The sequence below is a fragment of the Peromyscus californicus genome, unplaced genomic scaffold, assembly GCF_007827085.1.
Source record: "Peromyscus californicus insignis strain IS unplaced genomic scaffold, ASM782708v3 Scaffold_8__1_contigs__length_139910024, whole genome shotgun sequence".
In the NCBI taxonomy this organism is placed as follows: Eukaryota; Metazoa; Chordata; class Mammalia; order Rodentia; family Cricetidae; genus Peromyscus; species Peromyscus californicus.
The window spans coordinates 12,620,167-12,647,895 of NW_026294606.1; the positions used below are offsets into that span (position 1 = coordinate 12,620,167).

Genomic DNA, 27,729 nt, shown 5'->3' on the forward strand with positions numbered 1-27,729 from the left:
ACAAGCAATTCAGTGACTTTTTATGTGTGTTGCTTTTTTTAGCCCCGGCTTACTATTTATGTGGTCAATGGAACAGTGGTCAGTGCTGAAGAGGAGACACAACATGGCAAGCAGTGAAGAACTGTGCCTGAGGAAGACTGGGCCATCCTACCACCCTTCTCCCACTCTAGAAGGACATGGACCCAAGTTGTCTCTTAATTTATAGGAACAAGTCGTGTGGGACTTTAAACATCCTCTTGCCTTACTCTGCTTTGTAGCTTAGGTTTGTACCAAAATTATGCTGTCAAACCCAAAACTTTGTATCAAGAATCAAGTGTTTCAATGAGCTTCTCTGTTGATATGATAAAACACTGACCAAAAGCAACTTGGGGAGGAAAGGGCTTATTTCATCTTACAATTCCACATCACAGTACATTGCTGTAAGGGCAGGAACTTGAGCATGAAGCTGGAGGCAGGAACTGAAACAGAGACCAAGAAGGAATACTCTTTACTGGATTACTAACTTTTCTTTCTTATGTAATCCAATGCTACCTGTTTAGGGATGGCAACTGCCCACAGTGCCTGGGGCCTCCCACAGTAATCATCAATCAAGAGAATGCCCTTACATACCTGCCCACAAGTATAAAATGATGTAGGAAATTCCTCAACTGAGGTTGTTTTCTCAGGGGGGACTCTAGTTTGTGTGATGTTGACAAAAACTAACTAGCACACCAAGGGACTCTTCCATAGAAGTCCCAACCCAGCCTACCCAGGAAGCAGAAACAAGCTCTTGTAACTCAGAGTGTATACTGGCCTTGAGTGTGCTCTGTGGTAAATGTTCCTCAGGATCCAGTATGGTGATAAGAGTCAGGTCAGCTGTTTGGGATTAATGAGAAGGTAATCGTTCTTTCTACTAGGAGACATCAATGCCTCTGAGCTCTTTTGTTCCCAGATCTCCTTTGAAGTTTATCACCAGAGCTCTGAATCACATGTAGTCTTGATGTCATCTTCTTCACTCCAGCATCTGTCCCCCAAGCTATGACCTCTACAGTCACTCTCAGGACATGATAGACACCAGAAGGAATGGGAACCTCAAGACAGTCTTGGCCAAGGCAACAGGCAACAAAGTTTGGGCTTATTAAACTCAAGGCCAGTGAATGACCAGTTCATGGGATGAACTCGACAGCAAATATGGCCATGTTCAAACTTCCAAGTCAGAAATTTGGAATGTTCTATAAGGAATATTCCAGGTGATTTTAGTACTGCTGACTACAGTATGTGTGCGTGTGTGTGTGTGTGTGTGTGTGTGGCACACATGTGCACACACAAATGTTTATACACCTATGTGTGAGTGCATGTGGAGGCCAGAGGACGACCTTAGGTGTCATTCCTTAGAAGCTGTTCAGCTTGGTTTTTGTTGTTTGAGATAGGATCTCTCACTGGGATCTGGGGCTTGCTAATTATGATAGCTAGGATGCCTAAGGATCCTTCTGTCTCTCCAGCACAGGGATTACAAGTAATCATTATTAATTAGCTTTTTACATGCGTGCTGAGGCTTTAACTAAGGTCCTAAAGCTTCCATGGAAAGTACTTAGTCAACTGAGCCATCTCCCCAGGTCCCTACTCCAAATATTTAATGAGTCAAAGAATATAGAATACATGATTTCTGCCTTCAAAGAGCATAGAATCTAGTGGGTAGACCAGTTGTCCCATCTTTTTTCCACTACCAACCAGATTTCAGTGGAGCCCTTTAGTGGGTAGACCAGTTGTCCCATCTCTTTTCCACTACCAACCAGATTTCAGTGGAGACTTTTATAGTGACCCATTAGGATGAGATACCAAGAGTCTAAGGCTTTCCATGACAGCTGTGAGTATTAAAGGTTTTTTCTTCCCGACCCTGAGTTGAGTGATCTGAGGGGTAACATCTCATCTGAGACCTCCCACCTTCAAGCCATATAAAGAATACTTTAGTCTGCCTTCCCCAGACCTACACCCAAAGAAGGTACAACACTCCCTTCAGGACACACTGAGTATCTACAGCAGACTGCGGCATTCCTGATTCTTAACTCTGTTCAGTCATGCTTTGTAGGTTTGTACCTTCAGAAGACACAATTCCCCATGCAGGATGTCTTCCTGGCTGGGATACAACCGTGTATCCGTTGCCATCTGAGGCACTCTAAATCATGCTGGGTAGAGAATACTTGAAACTTGGGCGATTTTTTTCAGCTTGTCACTTTGTTTTCATTTGTGATGCATCACAAATCCATTCTGCTGCATTCCTTCCTGGATGTACACAGCTGACGTCAATATTCAAAAAGATACACACAATGATCTTTTAAAGTGTTTTTTTTTCTTGATGCTTTTGCTGGATTTAGGGAGATGCCACCTGTAATATAGAGAAGGTGATCATAATTTTGATGGGGCTGATTTCATGATGCATGAAAATTTGTCTGTGATCTGAGACATTCGTCATCATTTATACATCAGCTCTGGTGGGTGGTATACAATGAATATGAGCACAGAGCTTTCTCTTTCTCCTACTCTTTATTCTGTTGAATACAGAAGCATGCACACATCATGATGTCTCCACACTGACATAAGTACAAGTGTGTTCTTGGTTATGTCAGGAACATTACAAGTCTCTTTTTTCCCCACAAAGGGACAATGGCAACAATTAGGATGGTACTAGAGAAGCTGCCAGTTTTTCTCAGAGTCCAGGTGGGAAAGAAGGGACAACCCCAAGTAGCAGTTAGAGAAAGTCAGACATGGTACATTCAGTAACTGTACAGGCAGGGTAGAGGGAACTGTGCGAAGCATTAGATGGTTTGAAACCACAGCCCCAGCCTGAAGACACAACCACAGGGATTCATTACCAGCAATGAGGGTCCTTATTTGGAGAAGGCTTCCTGATAGGGCTTATGACCTTCAGGAGAAAACTGACAGCCTGCAGTGACCCACAGGAGGAGCATGGCTTTGGCCAAAAGAGTTCTCCAGATTGTCAGGCCTCAGTGACACCTGAGGGCAAAGAAGGACCTAGGACTCAGAGATGTGGCATCAAAAATACCCTGATACACTAGGAACACAGATGGGGTAACACTAGGGATCACTGTCACCTGCAGAGGAAAATTTGGGAAACAAAACCCTGCCTGTCTTTCACACTCAGGAGGCCAGGGCTGTGTGTAGTCACAAGATCTTCAGGGGAAATCTCCAGAGCCACTTGAGCACATGAGCACTCAGCCAAGCATCAGGGAAGTCCAGTGTCAGGGCAGAGACAGTGTGCTCAACATGGAACTATCTGGTTCTGGCTGCAGTACTCAACACAAAGACTCCCCACCTAGAGTCACAATGAGGTACTGGACAGGTGACTTAACTGTCCAGTGACACATGCTGGCCTGACAAGTGGGGATGGGGAAAGACAGGTCAAAGGGCATAGGAAGTAATCTGAAGCAACGAGTATAAATGATGTGAATGTGGACAGGAAAGCGAGAGAGAAAGCACCAGGACTATGAAAGTCTAGGTTAAACAGATTGCACCCTTGACCTCACTGGAGAGAACAGAGAAAGAATTGCATTTTAAAGAAATGAACAGAGGCTCCAGGCTTGGTGGCCCATGCCTTTAATCCCAGCCTGGAAGACAGAGGTACACAAGGGAAGGAGGGAGAGGGAAAGAGAAACTTTGAGGCAGAGGTGTCTCTGTTAAAAGCAAATGGTGGGTTGGGGGATGCTTAGCAGGGAAAGTGAACCCACATAAAAACCAGGTGTGGTGGTGCTTGCCTGCAACTTCTGTGTTGGAGGTACTGGGTGAATACAGGAGGATCCCCTGGCAAATACCAGCTAGCCAGTCTAGCAAAACCAGAGAGCTCAGGCTCAGTGAGAGACAGTCTCAAAAACTAAGGTGGAAAGAGAGATAAAGGAAAAAACCTGATGTCAACCTCCACATATACATACACAAGTGCACACATTCTTAATTAGCAAGCACACACACACACACACACACACACACATACACACACACACACACACACACACACACACACACACACACAGGTAGAAGCAATCTCTAGCAAGCAATATGAAATGTAGAATACTCATATAGATCCTGCTGTAGAAGTAACCATCTTATTAAATAAAAAACACAGAGCCAATGTAAAGATGAAAGCCCAAGAGGTCAGAGCTAAGAGCCTTACCCTTCCTCTGCAGCTATCCTCTTCAGCCAAGAGACCTACTTCCTGTGTGTTTGTCTTTATATAGACTTTCTGTTATGCCTTCTCATTAGTTGTAAACCCAACCACATGACCACCTTGTCACTGCCTGTCTGTACAGACCTCCAGGTCTTCTGTGGTTGGTATTGAGATTAAAGGTGTGCGTCTCCAATGCTGGCTGTATCCTTGAACACACAGAAAGCTACTTAGCTCTGTCTACCAAGTGCTGGGATTAAAGGCATGCACCACCACCGCCCAGCTTTTGCTATGGCTCTAATAACTCTGACCCCCGGGCAACTTTATTTATTAACATATAAATAAAATCACATTTCAGTACAAATAAAATATCACCATAATCCAGACTTTGGCTAGAAGTTAAACTTGAGAAGACCACAGAGTAGTGGGGTCTTGGGCTGTACACAGCCACAGAGTCTGGGGCCAGGGAAGAAGAACACCGAAGATGTTACGAGAGGCACTGCTGGGGTCTAACTCGGCTTTCCACAATAGCTGTGTGACTGAATACAAACACCCACACAATAACCGGAGAGACAAATTGCCACACTGAGCATCATGCCCTCCGCTGTCACCTCTGTCCTAGAAATGTTTGTCATATCTGCAAGGAATAATGCTGTTTTTATTTCAGCAGAAGCTAGGACCTGAGGAACAGGACTTGCGATTTTGTTTTCCTGGAGCCCCACTCCACATGGCCAGTCAACAGCTGTTTTGACAGCTTCCTATAAATACAATCCAGGCAACAGCAACAGCATTTCCTGACTTGAATCCAGTCCGAGAAGATGCGTTCACCGGATGAGTCATGCTCTTAGCTGCCAGAGTGGGTTCCAGAAGCAGAGCCACTTAATGAAAGTAGGTTGCCTAGAGAAGGCCATGCCTGGGGTCCCAGTTATTTGGAATTTGAAGGTCCTGGTGTGTTTGTCTCTTGCTTTGTGTTGGTACTGAAAGCAGTAAGAACACTCAGGGATGGAGGAGACCTTCGGCCTCAAAGCTAAGGCTTCTCTCCTCTGCTTTGTCATTCATGAGATGTCCCTACATTGGAAGTGAGAGGTCATTCATGCCAGTTTTCCCAGGGAAAAGTCTCTGTCTCAGCACCAACAAGGCTCTTTGCCGGAGAAGCAGTAGACTAGTTGACCAACATTGTCAGCTTGACTCAACTTAGGATCCCCTGGCAAAAGCTTCTTGATGAGGAATTACCTAGAGCAGGATGGTCTAAGGGCACATCTGGAGGGGATGGTCTTATTGTTAATTGAGGTGGGAAGACCACCCTGAATGTGGGTAGCGCCATTTCACGGGCTGGACCCTGAACTGTGTAAGAGAGGATAAAGCTGCCTGGCAAGCGAGCAGACAACATGGGTGCTTTTATTTCTCTCTGCTCTTGACTGTGGATATGGCTTGACCAACTGTTCGAGTTCCTACCCTGACTTCCTCCAAGTGACAGAAACAGAACACATGGTGTGTTAAACGTCACTGCAGTGAGAGCCCCTCACTGCAACCACACTAAGTATATTCACGGTAGAGTTGGCTACTGAAATAAAGCACACGTACCAACCCTCATGTTAGAAAGTCTTTGTTTTAAAATGTTGATTCATAGCAATCTTTAGATATCTTTCGGGATGGCAGAACGTTTTGAGATGAGGGTGATAAACGTTACCATCTGACCCCATGTTGAGGAGTGTTTACCCAGTGTTCTCACAATCAGACTAGAGGCACTAACTACAGTGGCAGGTCTAAACCCAGAAGACATTCTGAATCCTTTCCCGGCTTTCTTGTGATTGCAGTGTCATGCTTGCTTAAGAGGCAAGGAGGGTGGCATCCTGACCCAGGACTCTGATAGAGGTCGTTGTTGCATGCAGCAACTGACATGCGCTTCCGTGTCATTACATGCTGCTGAGAGTGCTCAAAAACAAAACGAAACAAAGCAGAGGACCTGGCCTTGGAGCTCAATTGCTGGAGTGTTTGCTTGGCATGTATAAGGTCTTGAGTTTGATTATCCCAGCTCTGCATAAAAACAGGAATAGTGGTGCATGCCAATAATCCCAGCACATGGTGCGGTGGCGGGGGGGGGGGGGGGGGGGGGGGGGGGGGGATGTGTAGAGGCAGGAGGATCAGGAGTTCAAGACCATTCTCAACTTCAAGGAAAGCTCAACAAGAAAGAAAAAAGATTGGGGGGGGGGTTTCTTAACTACCAAGAGGGTAATGGGAAATTCACATGAGAACAAGCCCCACAGTAGACACTGTGCTGGGAGCAACACTGAGTCACGCTAGCTACCGGGAAGCATGGATGCAGCAGCTGCCTCTTCAGAGAGCCCTGTAGATCTGCTTTTATCTCACTGATTCCCCTCCCCCACCCTCTCCAAAGCTCCGCTCTCTGACCTACTTTTCCCATGGGGTCCTGGCCCAGGCACACGGCATGGGGAGGCTGCCGGCTTGAAGGTCCACAGAGAGCAGCTCCGCCCCCCCCCCCCACCCCTGGTTTGCTGAGCAGGTAGCTGCTGCTTGGGGCTGGCAGTCGACCCTTCCAGTGACACAGCAATGCTGACAGCATCCTTCCAGGAATCCTACAGAGAAAGCCGGAATACAGCCGGAAGCCAGCTGTGCTCTGGAGTGAAGGAGGTGTTTGCCTGACTATGACACACAGCTCCTGCTGGGCGACTTGCTCATCCAGATGACCTAAGAATACAGAAGAGAAGCACGATTCCTTCCCATGACATTTACTCACTCTCCTTCCAACCTGTGTGCTTTACTCCTGCAAATGTCTCCAGGAAAGAAAAACAGAGTTCAGTCAATCGCTAGAAAATAGTAGAAGGTGTTACTGATGTCTCCGTTGTTTGTTCAAACATGTTGAAAACATGTATCCTTTGAAGTACTCGTGCTATTCGTGAAAATAACTAATATCAATATTAGTTATCAATAACTAAGTGGCCACTTGGTCTTGATGGGAGATTCATTTCCCTTGTCATAACCCAGCCCTTCATCCTACCTGGGGTGAGCCCTTGCTCTGGCTCATTGCACTTCCAGTGGACGTGGGATGGCCTCTCCAATCAGGGAAAATCAAGAACATGTCTGTGTGTGCTCACTCTACGTGAGAGCTGGAGGGCCCCAGGTGAGGGCCTTTTCCTGCAGCCTGGGATTTCAGGATGATCAGACCTACCTGCCTGCTCCCTGTGAAGCTGTCAGGGCACCCGCACAGCAGAGAGTGAGGATGAAATCAGTGAACAAGAGGGCCTTGCTGCCGAAGCTTGACTAAAGCACTTCCATCTTTGCTCACTGATGACCTCAGCGTCTGCTTTTGACTGGACCCCACTTAGTGCTTGGTACCAGCTGACTATCCCAGTAACAAGACTGCCCCCATGGTCAGCAGAACTCCAAAGCATGTATGTATGTATGTATGCATTGCTCTTGGGGGCACATGTAGAGACCAGAGGTTGGCATCAAGCTGTTTTCTGAGATTGCTCAGCACCTGATTTTCTTAAGACAGGGTCTCTCACTAAACCTAAGACTCGCCATTTTAGGCAAGACTGACTAACCAGTGAGCTCCAGGAATCCATGGGTCTCCACCTCCCCATGCTGAGGTTACAGGCCACACCCAACTTTTTATCTGTATGTGGGGATTCAACTCAGGCTCTAATTAACCACCTAGCCATCTCCCCAGTCTCTTGCAATGTTGATTATATAGCTCCCACTCTTGGGCTTTGACAGTGGTAAGCTAACATAGGCAGACTCTGGCTAGGGATGTTTGCCAGGCCCAGCTCACTTCCCTATGTGTAACACGTCTTTCTGGGGAAGCAGGCAATCACAGGTATGCTTCTGTGCCAGCTCCAGTGGGACAGGGGACCAAGCCGGTATGGTCTCTTCAAGTCTCTGTTCTTGTATGGATGCTACCATTTCAGATCACATGATCAAGCTGACATCACTCAACCAGAGAGGTGAATGCCTCGGCTGGAGGGGAAGGGGAAGTCTGAATACTTGCCTAAAAAATAATCTAATCACCGTGGCATTCCTAATATTTCACTAGGTTTTTCTTTTATGCTCTGCTTCCCCTTCCCTATTCTAGGTCCAAAGAAGTATGCTTTTAAAAAGAAGGCACTTGTGCTCACATGTGTACTAATTAACTGATCTTTTCTATAATATACGTTTAGAATCTACCAAGCAGGGTGGAGCAAACAGAACCTAAGACAGTGAAACAAATCTTCATCAGCAAGGGCATTGTCATAAGCCCAGTGTGTTACAGAGCCCTTGAAAGAGGGCCAATCCTAATGGAGGAGCTTTTGTGGTATAAAATCCTGGATTTTAAAGATTGTATTAAAATGGGAAACTATATCCTAGCATTTGGAAAGCATAAGGAGGAAGAGCATGAGTTTGAGGCTAACCTGTGCTACATAACAAGAGCCAGTCTCCAAAAAACAAAACCATAAAAGTGAAATATACCATTAAAATTTCTATATTAGTGTGTCTTGGCTAGTTTTGTGTCAACCTGACATAAGCCAGAGTTATTTGAAAGGAGGGAACCTCAACTGAGAAAATGCCTACATAAGATCTAGGTGTAAGGCATTTTCTTAATTAGTGATTGATAAGGAAGGGTCTAGCCCATTGTGGGTGGTGCCATCCCTGGGCTGGTGTTCCTGGGTTCTATAAGAAAGCAGGCTGAGCAAGTCATGATGAGCAAGCCATTAAATAGCACCCCTCCATGGCCTCTGCATCAGCTCCTGCCTCCAGGTTCCTGCCTTGTTTGACTTCCTGTCCTGATTTCCTTCAAATGAACCCTTTCCTCCCCAGCTTGATTTTTGGTCACAATGTTTCATCTTATTTCAATAGAAACCTTGACTAAGACAGATTATATCTTGAAATGAAAATATTTTACATATTCAGTTCAGTGAAGTGTAATGTTAAAATTAAAGGGTGATGATGTAGCTCAGTGGCAGAGTACTTGCCTAGTATGCACAAGGCCCTGAATTTCATCACCAGTATAGCAAAACTAAATGAATAAATGAAATAAATAAATCATGGCATTAAGTTCACCCAGTAAAGCCACAGACTTGGCCTAGTCAAATACTTTCCCAGGTCTAGCAGCTTCTTCCCCAAGAGATAACTATAGAACGCCATGGCTGCTTCAACCAAAACAGGCAAGCAGTGTACCAACCAGAAAGCTTGAAGATTAAAACCTGGAATGAGATGTTCATGGGATGTGTTTTAACACCTTTGGCTATTTGTGGGATCTGAAAGTCCATGCATTCACATCAGCTCTTAGGCATGCTTGGGAAAGCCCTAAGCATTTACCTCACAATGACCTCAGACCTTGTCAAGAACAGGAGCCCAAAGGCAGAACTGTTACCTGCCTGGAGGAGTTGAAGACATGCTTTAGGTTGCACATAGAGTCCCCCACAGAGAACGGTCACCAGAGTGATTCTAGCAACTTAAGGAAATCTTTTTAGCTGGCCCTTGAACTAGCAGTGCTGGACTGTCAGTGACCAAATACGACAGTAAGCACAGGCCCTGCAGGATTCGTTCAGAAAAGTCGCTCACAGACAACAGAACCAGGACAAACAACCAACTCTGTGGAAATGAAGAATGTGACTTCCAGCATTGCTGTGTACTATCTAAAATGTTGGATTTTCAATGAAAAATACGACACTAGGAAAGAAGCAAGAATGGGAAGACGCTGACAGAGAAGGCCCCTGAGAAAGCCCAGGCACTGAGACTATCAGATAAACACTCCATACAGGCTTTTGAAAATGCGCTGAAAGATCTACTGAAACAGCTAAAGGAAACCATGTCTGAAGAGCTGGGGGCAAGACAGAAGAGAGGTCTTCCAACACAGAGAACACTGACAAAGGAAAAGAATTCAAAATCACCATTAAAAAGTCTGGAAGTACAGGACTCAAGCGAAGTGTTCACTAGAGGAACTAGAAGCCAAATTCAGCAGATTTGAAGACTAAGCAGGAAATGGAAGGAAGTCAGCAAACACTGCTTCAAAGACACAGGCGTGCCCTTCTATGCATCAACAGTGAAAGTCAGAACAACGACTGGCAACTGCCCCACTCCACAATCATACTAAGAGAAGACACATGGAGAGAGTCTTGTCCACCAAGAAGGAAGCAACTCATTACACACAGAGGAACCTCAAGAAGATTAAAGCCTGACTCCTCATCAAAACCCAATGGGGCCAAACGGCATGGAGGTGGCAACCTGCCACAAAAGAATAAAACTGTTGGGGGAAGATTCCTCGGCTGACAAGTCTGCCCTTCAAAGTGAAGTGGAAATTAGACACTGATAGTAAGTAAAATAAACAATGAAATGTGAGGACACTTGTCTCTTGCTCACTGTCCTTACAAAAATACTGAAAGAGTAGATAAGGTTAGAATTGAAGGGAAATGAAAATACTTAAAGCCCACACTAAAGAAAATGAAAAGTGCCAGAAGGACTAAGGAGAAGGCTTAATAAGTACTTGGCACAAGAGCCTGAGTTCAATCCCCAGAACCCACATGAACATTGAAACAAATCCTGGCAGTGTGCTCTGGTAATCCCGTCGCTAGGGAGGTGGAAACAGGAGCATCCCTGGGGCTTGCTGGCCAGCCAGCCTAGCTTACTCGGTGGGTTCCAGGCCAGTGAGAGACCCTGTCTCAATAAAAAAGTGGATGGAACCTGAGGAATGACACCTAAGGTAGTCTTCTGACCTCCATGTGTGTGCACACAGATGTGCACCTGCATACACACATGTACTCACACACATGTGAACATGCATACACACACACACACACAAGCACCAGCAAATGTTCACAGATTAAAAGACAATATAGTTCTTGTTTGTAATGCCTCCTTTTGCTAGTTGGTTTAAAATACCACTACATTGTAGATGTAACCAACCGTCTTATTAAATAAGAAACACAGAGCCGATTCAGAGAAGAAAGCCAAGAGGTCAGAACTAAGATCTTGGCTGAAGCAGGAAGGGTAAGGCTCTTAGTTCTGACCTCTTGGCTTTCTTCTCTGAATCGGCTCTGTGTTTCTTATTTAATAAGACGGTTGGTTACATCTACACTACATAAAGCAACAACTATAAACACTGGTTTACAGATACAAAATGTATACAGTCATAACCTATAAAAATAACCGCATGGAGGCTCGGTAGGATGGGGGCTGTGGGTAGCAAATTTGTGCATATTGTTGGTCTCAGTGTGCTGCTTCTGCTGCTGCTGTTGAGACTTGGTAATTCATAAAGAACAAAGATTCGTTTCTTACCGTGTGTGTGCCTAGGATGTCCAAGGCCATGGTGACATCATCTAGCACCAGCAGTTCCCATATCATAGCATGATAGAGAACATCCAACAGAGGGGAAACACACAAAAGTGACAGAGAGAAAAGGTAAATCAAACTCATTCCTCGATCAAGAGTCCATTCTAAGATAACTAACCCACTCCTACAAGAATAGTCTAAATCTGTGAGGGTGGTACCCACATGACAATCACATCTTAAAGACCCAACCTCTCAATAATAAACAACCAATAAACAATGAAATTTCAATATTTGGGGGGTGGGATCATGGAAGTACTGAAATTAAATTGGTGGTAATATAAAGCAGATTCTTTTTATATAAATTAAAATGTTCCTCATAAAAGAAAGTTGAGCGAAGATCACCAGAAAGTTGAGACAAAGAGCACCAGCTGTTCTGGTCTATATGGTCTGTGATGATGTCTCAATTGCATTGATAGTCTTTTGCTATGATAGCAGATCACCATGTGCTTAGTGACTTAAAACAACACACATTTATTTATTGTCTTACAGTTCTGAAGGTCACAGCTGAAAATTAGTCTCAGTGTATAAACATCTGGGTTTTCCCAGGCTCTACTCCCTTTGAAATACCTGGGGAAAAGCCATTTCCCTTCTTTTTTTTTTTTTCAAATCTCCTAGAGGCTAGCTGCATTTTTGATTCATGACCACAGGTCCTGAGTCACAGCAGAGACTCACAGCTCATGAGTATATCCTCATATCTTCTCTGGCTCCAACCCTTCAGCTTCCTTCTAAACCCAGGAGAAAAGAGATAAGCCATGGTCATCACTCCATTTTGATCTTTAACTTAAGAACATCTGCAAAGTGCTTTTTTTTCTGTAAAGGAAATGTTTTTGTCTATTTAGGCTGCTATAAAAGATATAAAATGGACAACTTTATGAGCAGCAGAGAGCTATTTCCCATAGTTCCACAGGCTGAAAAATCCAAGATAAATGTTCCTGTAGTTCTCTGGTAGTTAGTGAGCCCTGCTTTCCTTTATGGTGAGGGAGTAAGATGGCTTCCTGAGAGCCCTGCTTGATGACACTGGTCCTAGGTCACCTCCCCAGGACCCTGTCTCCTAACATTTATCATGTTGGTGATTAAGTTCTCAAGGATAAATTTTGAAGAGACCAAGACATTCAGACAATAACAGTAACACCATTGGTTCTAGGGAGAAAGAGAACATACCTAGATACTGTTGTGTAACTTTTTATGAGGGGACATGAAAAACGATCCACTCATTCCAGATAGGACACTGATAACAGACAAAAATAACAATTCCATCCAAGTCCAACTTGGCTCACCAATGAATTTACTGGTGTTTCTTACAGGAGTATGGGTGATAGGCTATCTACAGAAACACAGACAACTCAAAGGCAGCTGCATTACTGCGCAGTACACCCCAGCATAGGTGACCACTCAGGAAAGCTGCATCCCTGGAGCTTCCTGAAGAATTTTCAAGTAGCTCCACAGGTTGAAGAGTATCCTCTTCATAGTAGCTCTTGCTGCTAACATAACTTAAGGGAGGAAGGGGCCTTGTAAGTCCTGTAAGTTTTTGGGACTTCATGAGACTTGCAAGTTGTGTACTTTACAAATATTATTGACCTTCTGCAGCTTATAAGCCACTCTCCTCCCTACAATTCTGAGAAAATTGCCACATGCTAGGGATCATCACTGGGCTGTCCAGGTCTCCCTGTATGAGAATAAAAGCACAGGCAAGGTTAAGGACTAACCAGGCAGGATGTTGGGGCATTCACACCTACCAAGCCTTCTGATTTCTGGGACCTTGCAGAATCATGGGCATCCTGACTGCACCCAGTTCAGATATACAGTGTCAGAGCCTCTGTGGTGCCACCTGGATATGAGACTTACTTGGGAGCATGCAGGGGCCAGGGCCTTGGATAGACTTTTTCCCACTGCTCTTCAGGTGGACTTCTGTGGAGCAGGCTAGGGTAAAGTATACACTTATGTAGAGACGGGCTATGTTGCCAAGGAGACAAACACCTAGGCAAAGGATTTGATTGGGATAGAGCTCTAAAAACTAAGGAATCTTCTCAGAATCCCCACTGAGAAACCAAACAGTGAGCAGTTTGGAGGCCACACACTTTTATTTTTCCTTTTTGTTATCTGTCTGTGTATGTGGTGAGCGTGTGTGTGTGTGTGTGTGTGTGTGCTGTGTGTGTGTGTGTGTGTGTGTGTGTGTGTGTGTGCTGTGTGTACATGTTTACATGAATGAGGGTGCACTTCTGTATGTGACTATATGTGCATATATGTGCATATACATGTAAAAGTACAAGGCTAACATGAGGCGTCATTCTTGACTGCTCCCCATGATATTTGGTAAAAAAAAGGATTCCTCAAATGAACCCAGAGTTTGCCATTTTAGATAGTCTCACTGGTCTGCTTGCTCTGGGGAATCCCTTGTCTCTCCCTTCCTAGAGCTAGAATTGTAGGCAGGCCACATTCACCTAGCATTTACATAGGTTTTGGAGAATTCAGTCTCTAGCCTCATACTTGGATTACAGGCACTTCACACACTGAGCATCTCCCCAGCTCCTTAAGGCCATGTGCCTGAGCCTTGGGGAAAGATGGATTTGGGATTCGTGTTAACAGGTCATAATTCCAGAAAAGTGATAATGATTCTCTCCTTTCTAGTTCAAAATGATATCAGCTAGTATTACGACAAAGGAAAAAGTTACACAAGGGGGAAATCTCTCATCAACAGAATGACACAAGTTTATGATCCTAAACTAAGAATTTAGAATCCTATATCTACAGGATGTGGGATCCTCAGGACAATGTCCACCCTTTGGGGGGGTGTGTGTAGGGTCTTCCACTGGTCTATAACTCCCAGATTCTGCCAGGCTGGCTTTCTAGAAATCGAGACACAGGATTTCCTGTCTTTCATTCCCAGCACCGGGACGATACGGGTCTACCAACCTGCCTGGCCTTTTTGCTTTAGTTCTGGGAACCGAACTCAGGTCTTCAGGTTTGAACAGCCAGCACTTTACTGACCGAGCATCTCCCCAGTCCGGAGACACACACGTATTAACCAAACAAAGCAGCACAAGTGCAGGGCACAGGGACATGCTCCTAACTCCCAAAGCTTGGGACTTGCCGGAGGTAAATGCTGATGGCTGTTCTAAAGCCGAGCCACCTGCTCCGGTTTTTGAGTTTTTTCATCTGAAATGTATAATTACCTGTCATCATTGGAGATCCTCAAAAAGGAAACACTTAACAGGAGCCAGAGCAAGAGCAACTCAAGACAGCACTGTCCTTAAAGATCAAACATGGGCAGGGGTTCTCCTGGCCACCCTGCAGTCTTACATGTCAACCACGAGTAAACACGGCTCAGCTTGTCGCTCTTGCTCTTCACGACTTACACAGCACCTGAGGACTCCACAGTACTCTTGACTTACAAATCTTCAAAGCAACAGTGCCCTATCACAGAAAAAATAAAAGAGAAGGAACGAAGATCACAAGTAGCCTATTCTCAAAGTGTCACTTTAACCCCTCTCTGAGCATTCAGTTAAAGGCTGAGGCTGCTGGCATGGCAGAGGCTGCATGTTCCCTATGAGGTGATCAAAAGAGAGCAAGGCAGAATTCATTTCCGACAGTGCTGTTCACCTGCTCCCTGAACCCTCCCCACTCCTTAGAAGCTCTCACAGAAATGATTCTGTGGACATTCAAAAACATGGTCACATGATGTCATAAAACCACTGCCAGCAGCATCACAGGGTGCATGTGTCCAGCAGCAGTCGCAATCCAATATGGTCATGCAGGAAACATTGGATGTCACCTCAGAGGTGAAGATGGGAACTCTGTGAGGCAAAGCACAGCCCCCAGGTCAAAAGTGAATGGTTCTAGATTTGTGCACGTGAGTTCTGGATCTCTCTGGGGTTCCAGATCCCCTCCCCCATGTCTCTTTCTGTGAGGACGTGGAGGTGTGGGGGAGGGGAGTGCTGGGGACTAAACTGAGATCCTCGTGCCCTTTACCGAAGGAGCCATCTACCCTACACTGTTCCTAGATTTTTTAAATGAACGAATGCACACACATTTTAGAGTCGAAGAGTATGTCACGACAGGTGAAAACTGTGTGAACTTTGTAGTCTTCTGTTGAAATTGATAAGCTCTGTTGGAATTTAGTCCTATTTAGAAAGAAGCAATTGTAGAAGTCTTGCTGCCCACAGGGCTGACAACTTTACCACCTAGGTCTTTACAGACACTGACTGTCCTGGACCCTGTTGCAGATCACAGAGCTCAGCTCTGGTGGATGACTGGCAGGTCCTCGGGGAGTCCACAAGCATGCTCAGGTCTTTCAGGCAGGATTTTCCCCATTTGTCTGAAAGCCTGGGCTACATGACATCATCACACATGTAACATCCAGCTTCCCAGCTCATCTCTGGAGGCTTCTTCCACACCTCTTCCGTCTCCTCCACAGCCTCTGGGTATCTCCCGGGATCCTTACTAAAGTAAGAATGTCTTCTCACACACACACACACACACACACACACACACACACACACACACACACACACACTGTGATCTGTGGAGTTCAAGAGAGTGGAAGAAACATCCTTTTAAATAAAGGTTGTGTGAGAGATATCAAAATACAACACACTTTTTTCCCTAAATGGAACCTTCCAGATCTTTGGGCTTTGTCTAAGATCTCAAGATGATTTTGAACTTGTTGGTCCACATTTGGACCTCTAGGTGGCAGCAGAGGTTCACAGTTGAACTGATACTGTGCGTGGTATGTGGGTGCTTGCCCAGGCATGTGTGTGTGTGCATGTATATGTCTGGGTGGTGTGTTTGTGTATTTCTATGTGGTGTGCACATGTGTGTGTGCATGCACACACATGCATATCTGTGGTGTGTGTTCGTGTGCAGGGTGATGCATGTAGTGTAGATGTGTGATGCATTATGGATGTCCCTGTGTGTGCTTGTGTGTGAGGCACAGGTAGGTCAGGTGGTGGGTGGCCTCAAAGCTGCAAGCAGCCCGTGAACTGAGCTGACACAGCTCAGGAGGGCCAACAAGATCATGGCTTCCAGCCAGTGCCATGCTGGTCAGAGCCAGATGCCCCCCAGCAAGACAGATTGAACAGAACCCAGGAGCAGCGTTCCCCCAGCCTGCCCCTTCCTGCCTTCTATTCCAAGACTGCAGCGTAGCCCCTCACTAGAATGTGCTCTCCCTCTAGGGACACTTTCTGGGTGCTGGGGAGGGGGACCTTCCTTCTATTGGCCAAGGAGAACTGCCTTTCTGTATCTACTTTCACAGATCCTCCAGCTGCTTTCAGAGGAGAGATAAATGACCTTTGATTGAGGTCTAGACAGACCACATACCTTGGGCAGGGACAATGCAATGCCCTGGAGTTGCCTCTAAGTGGCCTCTCTGTTGGAGGCTGTGCGTGGTGATTACTTTGTTGAGCTTTTGAGAAGACAATGGAAAAATGGGACTTTAATCCTTTTGTCTGGGACATCTGATAAAAAGGTCCAGGAAGGGGGCGATAAGGAAGTTTGCAGATGACAAGGAATAGACTCAGAAGAAAGGGAGGGTCCCACAGACCCAGGTGCTAACGTCTACATGGACCTGTGGAGTCCCTCCTTCATGCCTCCTCTGCAACACCAGGCTGCACTGCCTACGGAGCATTCAATGAGGCACCTGGGGTGTCTGGGGAGGCTTTGTACTCTCAGTGTGGGTGTGGGGTGTTTCTCCTGCTGCTATTGGCAATGTTGACAGAGTTTTCTGTGAACTACTGCTGTGGCCTCCTCCACTGTGAGAGGCCGGTTCAGCTTCTCCTGACCCCTAAGGGTCCTGGGGAGCTCAGATTGCTCTGGACAGTTCTGCTAATCCTTACATAAAGGACTGGAGGAAATGGAGGACTTAGCTCCGGGGCTCTGGTCCCACCCAGCCCCACACAGTGGTCCCTCTTGATGGAAGGAGCTCATTGGCAGCCTCAGGCTGCTATCTGGGTTCCTGGACCTTGCAGAAGATGAGACAAGGTGGCCATCACCAGCTCTGACAGCTGGGTGTCAACACTTGTTTTTGATGGGAACACAGAGAAACTTGCCCTGGGGTGGCCTCTGAGTTATATCCCCACCAGATTATTTATTTGGGAGCCAGGGAGACAGCCTGAGCTGGGGCACACTGTTCCCACAGTGGCCTTTGACCTTGGAACAGTCTGCTGCTGCCAGTGTCCCTGCAGCTCAGCCCTGGGGACATGGGAGTATCCCTTCAAAGGGTGGGAAAGGGGTGTGGGGCGGTCACCTTGACTGTGCAAGACCCCTGGTGCTTGGATGTTCCTGGTGAACTTGACCTCTGTCCTTAATTATTTGTGTCATGTCCAGACATATCCAATTTCTTCTCACCTGGGCTCAGGCTCCAGCGAGAGCTTCCCATTTGTTTAAACGCACTGAACAATTCCTACTAAGCCCCATGTTCTATTTTAAGTGAAGGAGAGTAACCCTTGCCAGAAATGAAGCTCAAGGCTTATCATCGCTCCCCAAGGCTGCCAAGTACTCAAGACTTATCCAAGGTAGCCAGGAAGATTTCCTAAGAGAGTGAGCTGTCGACAGAAACTGTTCTCAAGGAGTGACCAGATCTGGTTGAAACTCCTGGAATATTCCATGGCTGTGTGCTGGGGGCATGCATATTTTCTCCAAAGTGCTGTTTTCAAAGACAAGCCACCACTGAGCGGAGGAAGTTCTGTCTTCACTGCTAGGCCTACAAGGTATGGGAGAGTCTCTGGACCTGCCAGGCTTCCCAACCATGGCCAGTCTACAAAAGACAATGGGTGAGTTGTCCTGTAACAGGGGGTGGGCGGAGGGCAGCTGCACAGTGGGGGTTCATGCAGGTCTTCACATTTTCAGGCAAATCATACTATCTTGTTGGAATGTTGTGTGCTCACACACACATTGCTTCCTTCCTCTCATCCTGTCGTGATTTAGTCACTCATTTTTTGGTTCTTCCCAAAGAACAATGTGTTGGGCTTGGGGTGGGCTCACTACTGTAGCATGAGGACCGCAGTTAGATGCTCAGAATCCACATTTTAAAAAGCCAGTTGTGGTGACACGGCTTATAACCCCAGCACTAGGGAGGCAGAGACAGCCAGTCTCTGGGACTTGATGACCATCCATCCTAGCCTATGTGATGGGTTTCCAATCAGTGAGATCAAAGAAAAAGTGGACAGCCCCTGAGGATGACACTTGAGGTGGTATACTGGCCTCCTTATGCAAATGCACACACCTGCATAGACACCTGCATGCACTTGTGCACATACACATGCATGCACCCTCACACACACACACACACACACACACACACACACACACACACACACACACACGTAAAGGCACTGGCAAAGCTAAAAAGGTAACTCAAGGCCAGTAAGAGACACTGTCTCAAAACAAACAGATCAAAGGTAGATAGCTCCTGAGTAGTGACGCCTGGGGTTGTCCTCTGATCTCCAGAGGCATGTGCACCTGCATACACATGAACACACACACACACACACACACACACACACACACACACACACACACACACACACACTGTGTTAATGCAGCCAAATGTTAGCAGACTAACCTGAGGAGAAGCGTGCAAAGCCTGGCAGATGGTCAGCAAAGCAGCAGAGAGCCTGTTGCCTTCTGCGGGGTCACTCCAGAAAAAAAAATGTAGGGAGGGAGCCCCTGTGACTCCTGAAGAGAGGGTCCTAGAGTGGGTGTCCTATGTCACTTATACTGGGAGGAGGGGTGTCTGTGCATATCTAAGGATATAAAAGGCATTTGCAGATTAGGATGGACTTGAAGACATCACTGTTCATCTTGATCACAGAGGCACAGAAACACTGGCTATGTTTTTTTTTTTTTTTTCTGAGAGACATGAGAAAGGTTGAAGGGAAAAGGAGACAATATGATCACCTAATATGATGATTTCCATGTTTTCCCACAAATAATACTGGTGTACAAGACATGTCTGAAGCGGGGCGGTGGTGGCGCATGCCTTTAATCCCAGCACTCAGGAGGCAGAATCAGGCGGATCTCTGTGAGTTCGAGGCCAGCCTGGACTACCAAGTGAGTTCCAGGAAAGGCGCAAAGCTACACAGAGAAACCCTGTCTCGAAAAACAAAAACAAACAAACAAACAAACAAACAAAAGACATGTCTGAAACTAAAATTTCACAAAATGCTACCTACTAAGCCTTGATAAGGGAAAATTTTGAACATAGCTAAAGTCAAATCTGACTCCAAGTTGCTGAGGAGGTGGCCTGCTGGGTAAAGTGCCTGCCACATGAGCATGAGGACCTGAGTTCGATTCCCAGCCCCTGTGTAAGAGTGTTGGGTGTGGTGGTACACACCTGTAATTCCAATGCTCTAGAGGCAGGGGTGAGGCTTCCCTGAGGCTTTCTGGCCAGCCAGCCTACCCTAACTGACAAGCTCCAGGTTCAGTGAGAGATTCTGCTCAAAAAGCAAGGCAGAGAGACTGAGAAAGACTCCTGAAGTCAACTGGCCTCCACACACATGTAACCACCCACCCAAACAAAGCTAAAAATAGACTGGAGAACGGTTGAAAACAAGACTCTGGAAAAGTTCAACTCAACAGCTCCTTTCCCCCCCACCAGGTAAGTCATTCTGAACCAAAACAAAAACTTTCAGCTAGAACTGTCGCTGGCCAGTTTGATTTTTCCTTCCACTCATGGGTGGCAACTCCCAAAGCTACCACCATTATCAGTGCCAGGTGTCTGAGGTCAGTACCTCTCATTTAACACCCGCAGAGCGTATCTGAGCATGCTCATAGCTCCATTTCACAGATGAAGAAACAAAGAGCTCTTTAAGTGACCAGGAGGACGCCTTCCCTAAGGCCGACTTGGCACATGTGGCAGACACCATTTTCATTGCTCTGTGGCTTCTGTGACAGGATTGGGTAGCAGTGCTCTTGCCCAGGGGCAAAGGGAGTGTCCTGCAGCTGGCTGGAGGCCCGGGTTCTCTGAGGGCAGAGTCCCTACCTGAGGATGGTGGTGGCTTCCTGGGCCTCAGCCTCTCCGTGCTCCTTGGGCGGTGTCCACACTGGGTTTGCTCACCCAGCCTGGAGCCCGTCTAGGCAGGACTCTGCCGTGGCTGCTTGAGTTTGGTTTCTTGCTGGTTCTGTGTCTCTGCTCACTTCTGCTTCTTTTTTTTTTTTTTTTTTTTTTTTTTTCTTTTTTTTTTTTTTTTTTTGGTTTTTCGAGACAGGGTTTCTCTGTGTAGCTTTGCGCCTCTCCTGGAACTCACTTGGTAGCCCAGGCTGGCCTCGAACTCACAGAAATCCGCCTGGCTCTGCCTCCCGAGTGCTGGGATTAAAGGCGTGCGCCACCACCGCAAGTCTGGAACACTGCAGGCTTGACCTGCTACTGCAAACATTCAAGGCTGATACGGAGCCTTAAATTCTCTAGAGGTGAGCCGGTTGGTGGTGGCACACACCTTTAATCCCAGCACTTAGGAGGCAGAGGCAGGTGGATCTTTGTGAGTTCGAGGCCAGCCTGGTCTACAGAGCGAGAGCCAGGACAGGCACCAAAACTACACAGAGAAACCCTGTCTCGAAAAATAAAAAATAAAAATGTCTAGAGGTGGCTCTTCGGGGGTCTTAGTGGAGTGGGCCCCCCTCCATGGGTCCCATCTTATTTTTGAGGACTGTGTGATATAAACCATGACAGGGTAGTTCTCTCTGAGATTTCACACAACTTCTCAAGGGAAGCCAAGTCTGTGGGGGAGAAGCTGAGCTGAGCTGAGGGCTCCTTTCCTTCCGTGGTACCCCCAACCCAAGACATATACTTTTGGACGTATTTTGCATCCAGGGATGCACTAGGCTCAGAGAGAAGGGTGGAAAGGCAGAAGCGCATCTGCTGCTCCTACATCTGTCAGCTTTCTGTCACTATGACAAAACTCCTGAGGTAAACTTACAGGAAGAAAGGTTGAGGGAAGCTCATGGTTTCAGAGGTCTTGCTCCATTCTTGCTTAGCCCTGTTGCTTCAAACTTCTCTGTGGTGACTTATGCATCATGGTGCAAGCACATGGAATAGGAGGCATGCTCCCCTGGGCAGCTAGAAAGCCAAAGGAAAACAGTCGAGGTGACTATGGTCCCAGGGTCCCTTTCAAGGCCAGCTCTCCCTCCCCGCCCTCACCCCCATGACCTAACTTCCTGGTACTAGGTTCAACCTCCAAAGGATAGCAGCCAAACCTGTAGCACAGGGGTCTTTCTCATGAGTCTGGCTGGGACTCCTCGGAGTCACAACTGCAATGTCTGTTATGAGGCCACCTAGAGCCTTCACTCAGCAGGAGTGGGATGGGCTGGAATTGGAGTTCCTAACAGGTCTCCAGATGCTGCTGCTGGGCCACATATTCCTCTTGGAGAACCCCAGATCTATGTTTCCAAGTGACACATCTGGAGGGCTGACTGGCCTGAAGCCTAATCAATCAGAGGAGTTCTGTGGGCTTCTGGAAGATAGCAGACCACTGTGGTGATATTTTATTTGTGCTCTAACTAATAAACTCATCTGGGCATCAGAGGACAGAGCCAGCCACTAGATTAGACATAGAGGCAAGACAGTGGTGGCACACACTCTTAATCCTATCGTTGGGAGGCAGAGATCCATCTGGATCTCTGTGAGTTCAAGGCCACACTGGAAACAGAGCCAGGCATTGTGGCACACACCTTTAATCGCAGCACTTGAGATCTCATGCCTTTGCTACTAGTATTTGGGAAGAACATGCGCCTTTAATGCCAGCACTAGGAAGAAAGGAAGATGGCAGGGCACAGAAAGGTATATAAGGCGTGAGTAAACAGGAAGTCTCGCCCTGGAGGCTGAGGAGTTGGTAAGGTGAGGTTGGCTATGGCTTGTTCTGTTTCTCTGATCTTTCAGCATTCACTCCAATATCTGGCTCTGGCTTTTTTATTAATAAGACAATTTAGCAATTTGTGTTACAGACCACCAGGGTCAAGGTCACCATTCAGATGTGCTTTCATCTGCTACCCAGTGCCTCTTTCCTTTCCTTTCTTATGTGTGTACGTGTGTGTGTGTGTGTGTGTGTGTGTGTGTGTGTGACAGTGTGTGCATGTATATGTGCAGGCATGTGCATCTATGTATACAGGTGCACGCATGTGTGTGTGCAGGTATGTGCATGTCTGTGTATAGGTGTGTGCATGTAGGCCAGAAGTCTACCTCATGCCATTCCTCAGGTGCTGTCTACCTTGATTTATTTTTGTTTGGTTCTTCCTCTTGTTGAGACTGGGTACTAAAATCTTGCCAAGCAGACTAGGCTGGCTAGTCAGAGAGCTGCAGGCATGGTGCTGTCTCACCCTCTGCAGGACTGGGATCACAAGTGCTCACCACACGTGGCTTTAAACGTGTTCTGGAAACCCAATGCAGCCCTAATGCTCGCACTTTATCAACTGAGCCATCTCCCCAGACACCCAGTATCTCTTTTCTTTTCCTGAGGTTTGACCCCTCTGTCCCCACCTCCCATCTGCCATGCTCACCCCCGCCCCCCAATATTCCCAAATATAAGAAAGAGAGCTGACTGTGAGGCTGAGGAGCCAGCCAGGAAGCACCATTCCTCCATGGTTCTCCCACTGCTGCCTCTGCTTAAGTTTCTGCCCTGACTTCCCTCAGTGATGAACTGTGATGGGAGCATAAGCCAATTAAAGCCTTTCCTCTCCAAGATGCCTTTGGTCATGGTGTTTACCACAGCAACAGAAAGCTAACTACATCCCAGTTTGCGTCCCCAGGGGCCACTGGGGAATTGCTTCCTGAAGAGGGAGTTGGACAAAAGAGGTGAAATCCTGGATGGGTAGTCACCTCACATGCAGTTTGTCACCTTGTCAGTGACCTCTCTAGCAGTGTCCTGTGCTCCTAACATTCTAAGCTCACGTGTAGCCTTGCTTCCTAGGGATCACATGCTTTCATAAGGATTCCATCACCTCACAAGGAATGCAAGCCAGGAGAGGCGATCCTTCAGGGGGCGTTCCAGCTGAATCAAGGTTCCATCATGGCCCCCTCCACTATGGGTGGGTTCTGACAGGCCGAACACTGCATGTCGATATTCCCTGTATGGAAAAGAATGAGCACAGGCTGCAGACATCTATTAACTTGAGTCAATCACATATTAGGATTGGTTAGTTCTGGGCAAGACCTTTGACTATTTAGATTAACTGTAATTGTATGGCATCTTTTGTTTACATTGAGTCTATTTTAAAAGACTTCTTATCTGCAAAGGAATAAAGATAACTTCTCCTCCTCTCCATCCTCCTCTCCCTCCTCCTCTTTTTTTTTTTTGAGGTAGAATCTCAATATGCAATCTAAACTGGCCCCAAACTCAGAGTGATTCTCCTGCTTCAGCCTCCCAAGTGCCACCATACCTAGTTAATAAAGATAGCTACAATCATCATTGAATTGTTTAAGAGTATATAATTTTGCCTTTTGTAGTTGCACACAAGAGCTTTGTAATTTTGTTTGGCTTCCTAACTACCAGAGAGCATCACCCCAGTGTTCTCAAGCCTAAAGAGCAAGTGTTCTTGCTGGGAAAACTGATAAGCTATCTGGTTTTCTCTGGATATGCTTTTTAACTGTCACAATCAAACCCAACACAGTTAACTAAGCATCACTAAAAGGCTTTGTTTGGTGTATGAATGAGCTCCCCCAACACAATGTATATGTGTGTACATATATATCTGTGTGTGTGTGTGTGTGTGTGTGTGTGTGTGTGTGTGTTTTGCAAAGTGATTCTGCTGTGAGCACATGTTACATTTTGTGGTGGTTTGAATAAAAATGGTCCCCATAGGTCTGTAGGGAGTGGCACTATTAGGAGGTGTGGCTTTGTTGGGGCAAGTGCACCATTAGAGAGTGGGCTTTGAGGTCTCAGAAGCTCAAGCTGGGCCCAGTGGCTCACTCAGATGTAGAACTCTCAGCTCCTTTTCCAGCACCAGGTCTGCCTGCATGCCACCATGACAATAATAGACTAAACCTCTCAAGCTGTAAGCCAACCCCAATTAAATACTTTCCTTTATAAGAGTTGCTGTGGTGCTCGTTTTGGCAGCACATATACTAAAACTGGAACGATACAGAGAAGATAGCATGGCCCCTGCACAAGGATGACACATAAATTCGTGAAGTGTTCCATACCTTTTCTATGAGCAAGGGCATCAAGATCATGATGGGGAAACCTACAGAGACAGACAAACCAAACTAGTGGGAACTCATGAAATTTGGATCAACAGCTGTGGAGCCTGCATGGGACTGGAGTAGGCCCTCTGCATAGTGAGACAGTTGTGTAGCTTGATCTGCTTGCCCCACCCCCACCCCTGCCCAGCAGTGGAATCAGAGTTCATCCCTGGTGCACGAGCAGGCTTTGTGGAGCCCACTACCTATGATGGGACACTATGCATAGCCTTGAGGCGGGGGAGGGGCTTGGACCTGCCTCTACTAAATGTACCTCCCCATGGGAGGCCTTACCTTCTTGTAGGAGGGAATGGGGGTTGGGTTGGGGTGGGGAGGCTGAAGGGGCAGGAGGAGGGAAGAGGGGGATCTTTGATTGGTATGTAAAATGAATGAAAAATTTTTCTTAATAAAAAAAAAAGAAAAAGATAGGAGTTGGCATCAGGGCCTAGGATATTGCTGTGATAGGCCTGACCATGCTTTTGTTTGGAGGAGTGTGGACTTTAGGACGGTGGATTAGAAAAGCAGTTGAACACTTTAAGTGGGGCTTAAAGGGCCAAACTAGTAAGAACACAGAAGACAGTGATGCTGAAGGTGATTTGAACTGTGGGGGCCTGACTCAAGAAGTTTCAGAGGAAAAGAATATTTGTATATAGCTTAGAGACTGTTCTTATGATATTTTGACTAAGAATATGGTTACATTTTGCCCTTTTCCAAAAAATCTGCTTGTGGCTAAATTGAAGAATTTTGGATTTATTGTGTTAGCAGAGGAACTTTCAAAACAGCCTAGGACAGATTGTGTCATGTGATCATTAGTGTTCACTCTTAATGAAAAGGAAAAAGCTGAGAAAGGAAAAACACAAAATGTACAATTTGAGAAGGAAAGGGGCACCAGGAAGTGAAATGGAGCTAAGTCCTGTGTTCAAGGAGATAAACAGATTAAGAAATGGAATAAAGGGAGTAGTGACTTGAGGGCAAGACCCCACACAACTAACCTTCCAACTTGTGAAAAGGAATTAAAGCAAAGTTTAAATCCTGGTGTGGTGGTGCAGGCCTTTAATCCCAGCACTCTGGACACAGAGTCTGGTGGATCTCTACGTTTGAGACCAGCCTGGTCTACAGATCAAGTTTTAGGACAACCAGGCTTAGGCAGTGAAGGAAACACTTGAAAACGGCAAGTTGGTGAAAATGTAATTGAATGAGGGGTCCAGTTTCTAGCCCTAGAAAGCAGTAGAACTTGGTAGCTTCAGTCATGTAGTTCTGGCTTTAGAGTCAAGGACAGAAGGAAGGGTTTATGGAATTTCCCTCTGTGGCTAAGGAAAGCTGCAAAGGCCAGGCATGTGTCAGAGGTGTCCCTAAATGGAGGCCCAGAGAGGCCATTGTGTGAAGCTGTGAACGTGAAGCCTGAATTGCCTTGGAGACCCCAAGATGTTGGAGATGCCAGAGCCATGGGATACCTGTTGAGGAAAGCTGCTAACAGGGAGTGGAACCAGCCCAAGAGAAAGAAATGTGTTGCAGTCAACAAAGCTGAAAGGAGTTGGAGATCTGAAAAGCACTTTGACATCAGACATGGAGATTCAGAGTTTGGAGTTTGCCCAGATGATTTTCAGTCTTGCTTTGGTCCAGTATTTCCTCACTATGTTCCCTTTCCTCCATTTTGGAAAGGTAATGTATATCCTGTGCCATTATATGTTGGAAGTACATGACTTTTTTATTTTGATTTTATAGGGAATTACAGTTAAGAGATTGTATGAGTCTCAGAAGAGACTTTGAACTTTGGACTTTTAAACAGTGCTGATTCCGTAATAGACTGTGGGGACTTTTGTAGTTGGACTAAATGCATTTTGCATTATGATATGTCTACAAGCCTATGGGGGTCAGGGAATGGAATGTGGTGAATACATAATGTGTTTGAATAAAAATGTGTCTGTAGGGAATGGCACTATTAGAAGGTATGGCCTTGTTGGAGTAGGTGTGGCTTTGTTGGAGAAAGTACATCATTGGGGGTACATTTTGAGGTCTCAGAAGCTCAAGCCAGGCCTAATGGCTCACTCAGACGTAGAACTCTTAGTTCCTTTCCAGCACCATGTTTGATTGTGTGCTATCATGCTTCGTGTCATGATGATAATGGACTAAGCCTCTCAAACTGTAAGCCAGTCCCAATTAAATGTTTTCCTTTATAAGAGTTGCCATGGTCATGGTGTCCCTTCACAGCAATAGAAACCCTAAGACCAATTTGAAGTTTCTTAGTTTTTCTGCTGGTAGGGAGCTCATCCTTGTCACACCAACATGCCTCCTATTCTGTGGCTTGGTTACAATGTCACTGGATGATATAATCAGTCTTTCCTATCTCACCAGACAACATGATCTATGTCCCACTGAGCCTTGTACATTACTTCCAGAGGACACATTCCTCTCATGAATAACAGGGTAAAAATGTCCTGACACTAAAAGCACACAATGTCACCTGCCCTGAGAAAGTTGCTCTAATGTAAAAGCATTTCTGGGATTCCATGTATCCGAATGCAAACTGGGGAGAGGGCACTGCTCCTGTCTGTGGCTGTAGAAAGCAGCAGGCAGTATGCCTAGGAATGACATGACTGTGTGTCGATAAAAATTTATTTGTAGTCATCAAATTTTCTGTTCTACACAATTTTCATGAAGGAGTGCTATAATCTGATTTTCTTTTCTTTTTTTCCTTCTTTCTGTTTTTATACCAATATCACAGTGGTGGAAAAGTGAAATGGCCCAGTCACTTCACTGAGTGGAGTGAACTCTCCGTGGCTTTTTTTCTGGAATCATTAGCTCTACTTCCTTGCACAGGATTCTTTTAGTGAAACGAGATTTGTTTTCATTTTTTGTTTTGTTTGTATATTTGAGGGTTTTGTTTTGAGATGAACTCTTGATGTATCATGCAGGCTATCCTCCAACCTCAGCCTTTCAAGTGCTGGAATTACAGACATGTAATTCCACCCAGATCTACTAAAGTTTTGCATAGTAGTGAAAATCATGAAGGCTCAGAGCCTCCCTCCACAGGGTACTGGTTAAACAGATTTGGCATAATGAAATAATAGATGTCCAT

The 27,729-nt window shown here is 46.1% G+C and overlaps 1 non-coding gene across 1 annotated transcript; it reads left to right on the top strand.

Annotated features, from left to right (window-relative positions):
- Positions 1-24,512: 24,512 nt before the first annotated feature.
- LOC128104791 (U6 spliceosomal RNA) lies at positions 24,513-24,618 on the top strand. Its single transcript, XR_008216097.1, has one exon. It is a non-coding gene; the product is annotated as a U6 spliceosomal RNA (small nuclear RNA).
- The last annotated feature ends 3,111 nt before the right edge of the window (positions 24,619-27,729 follow it).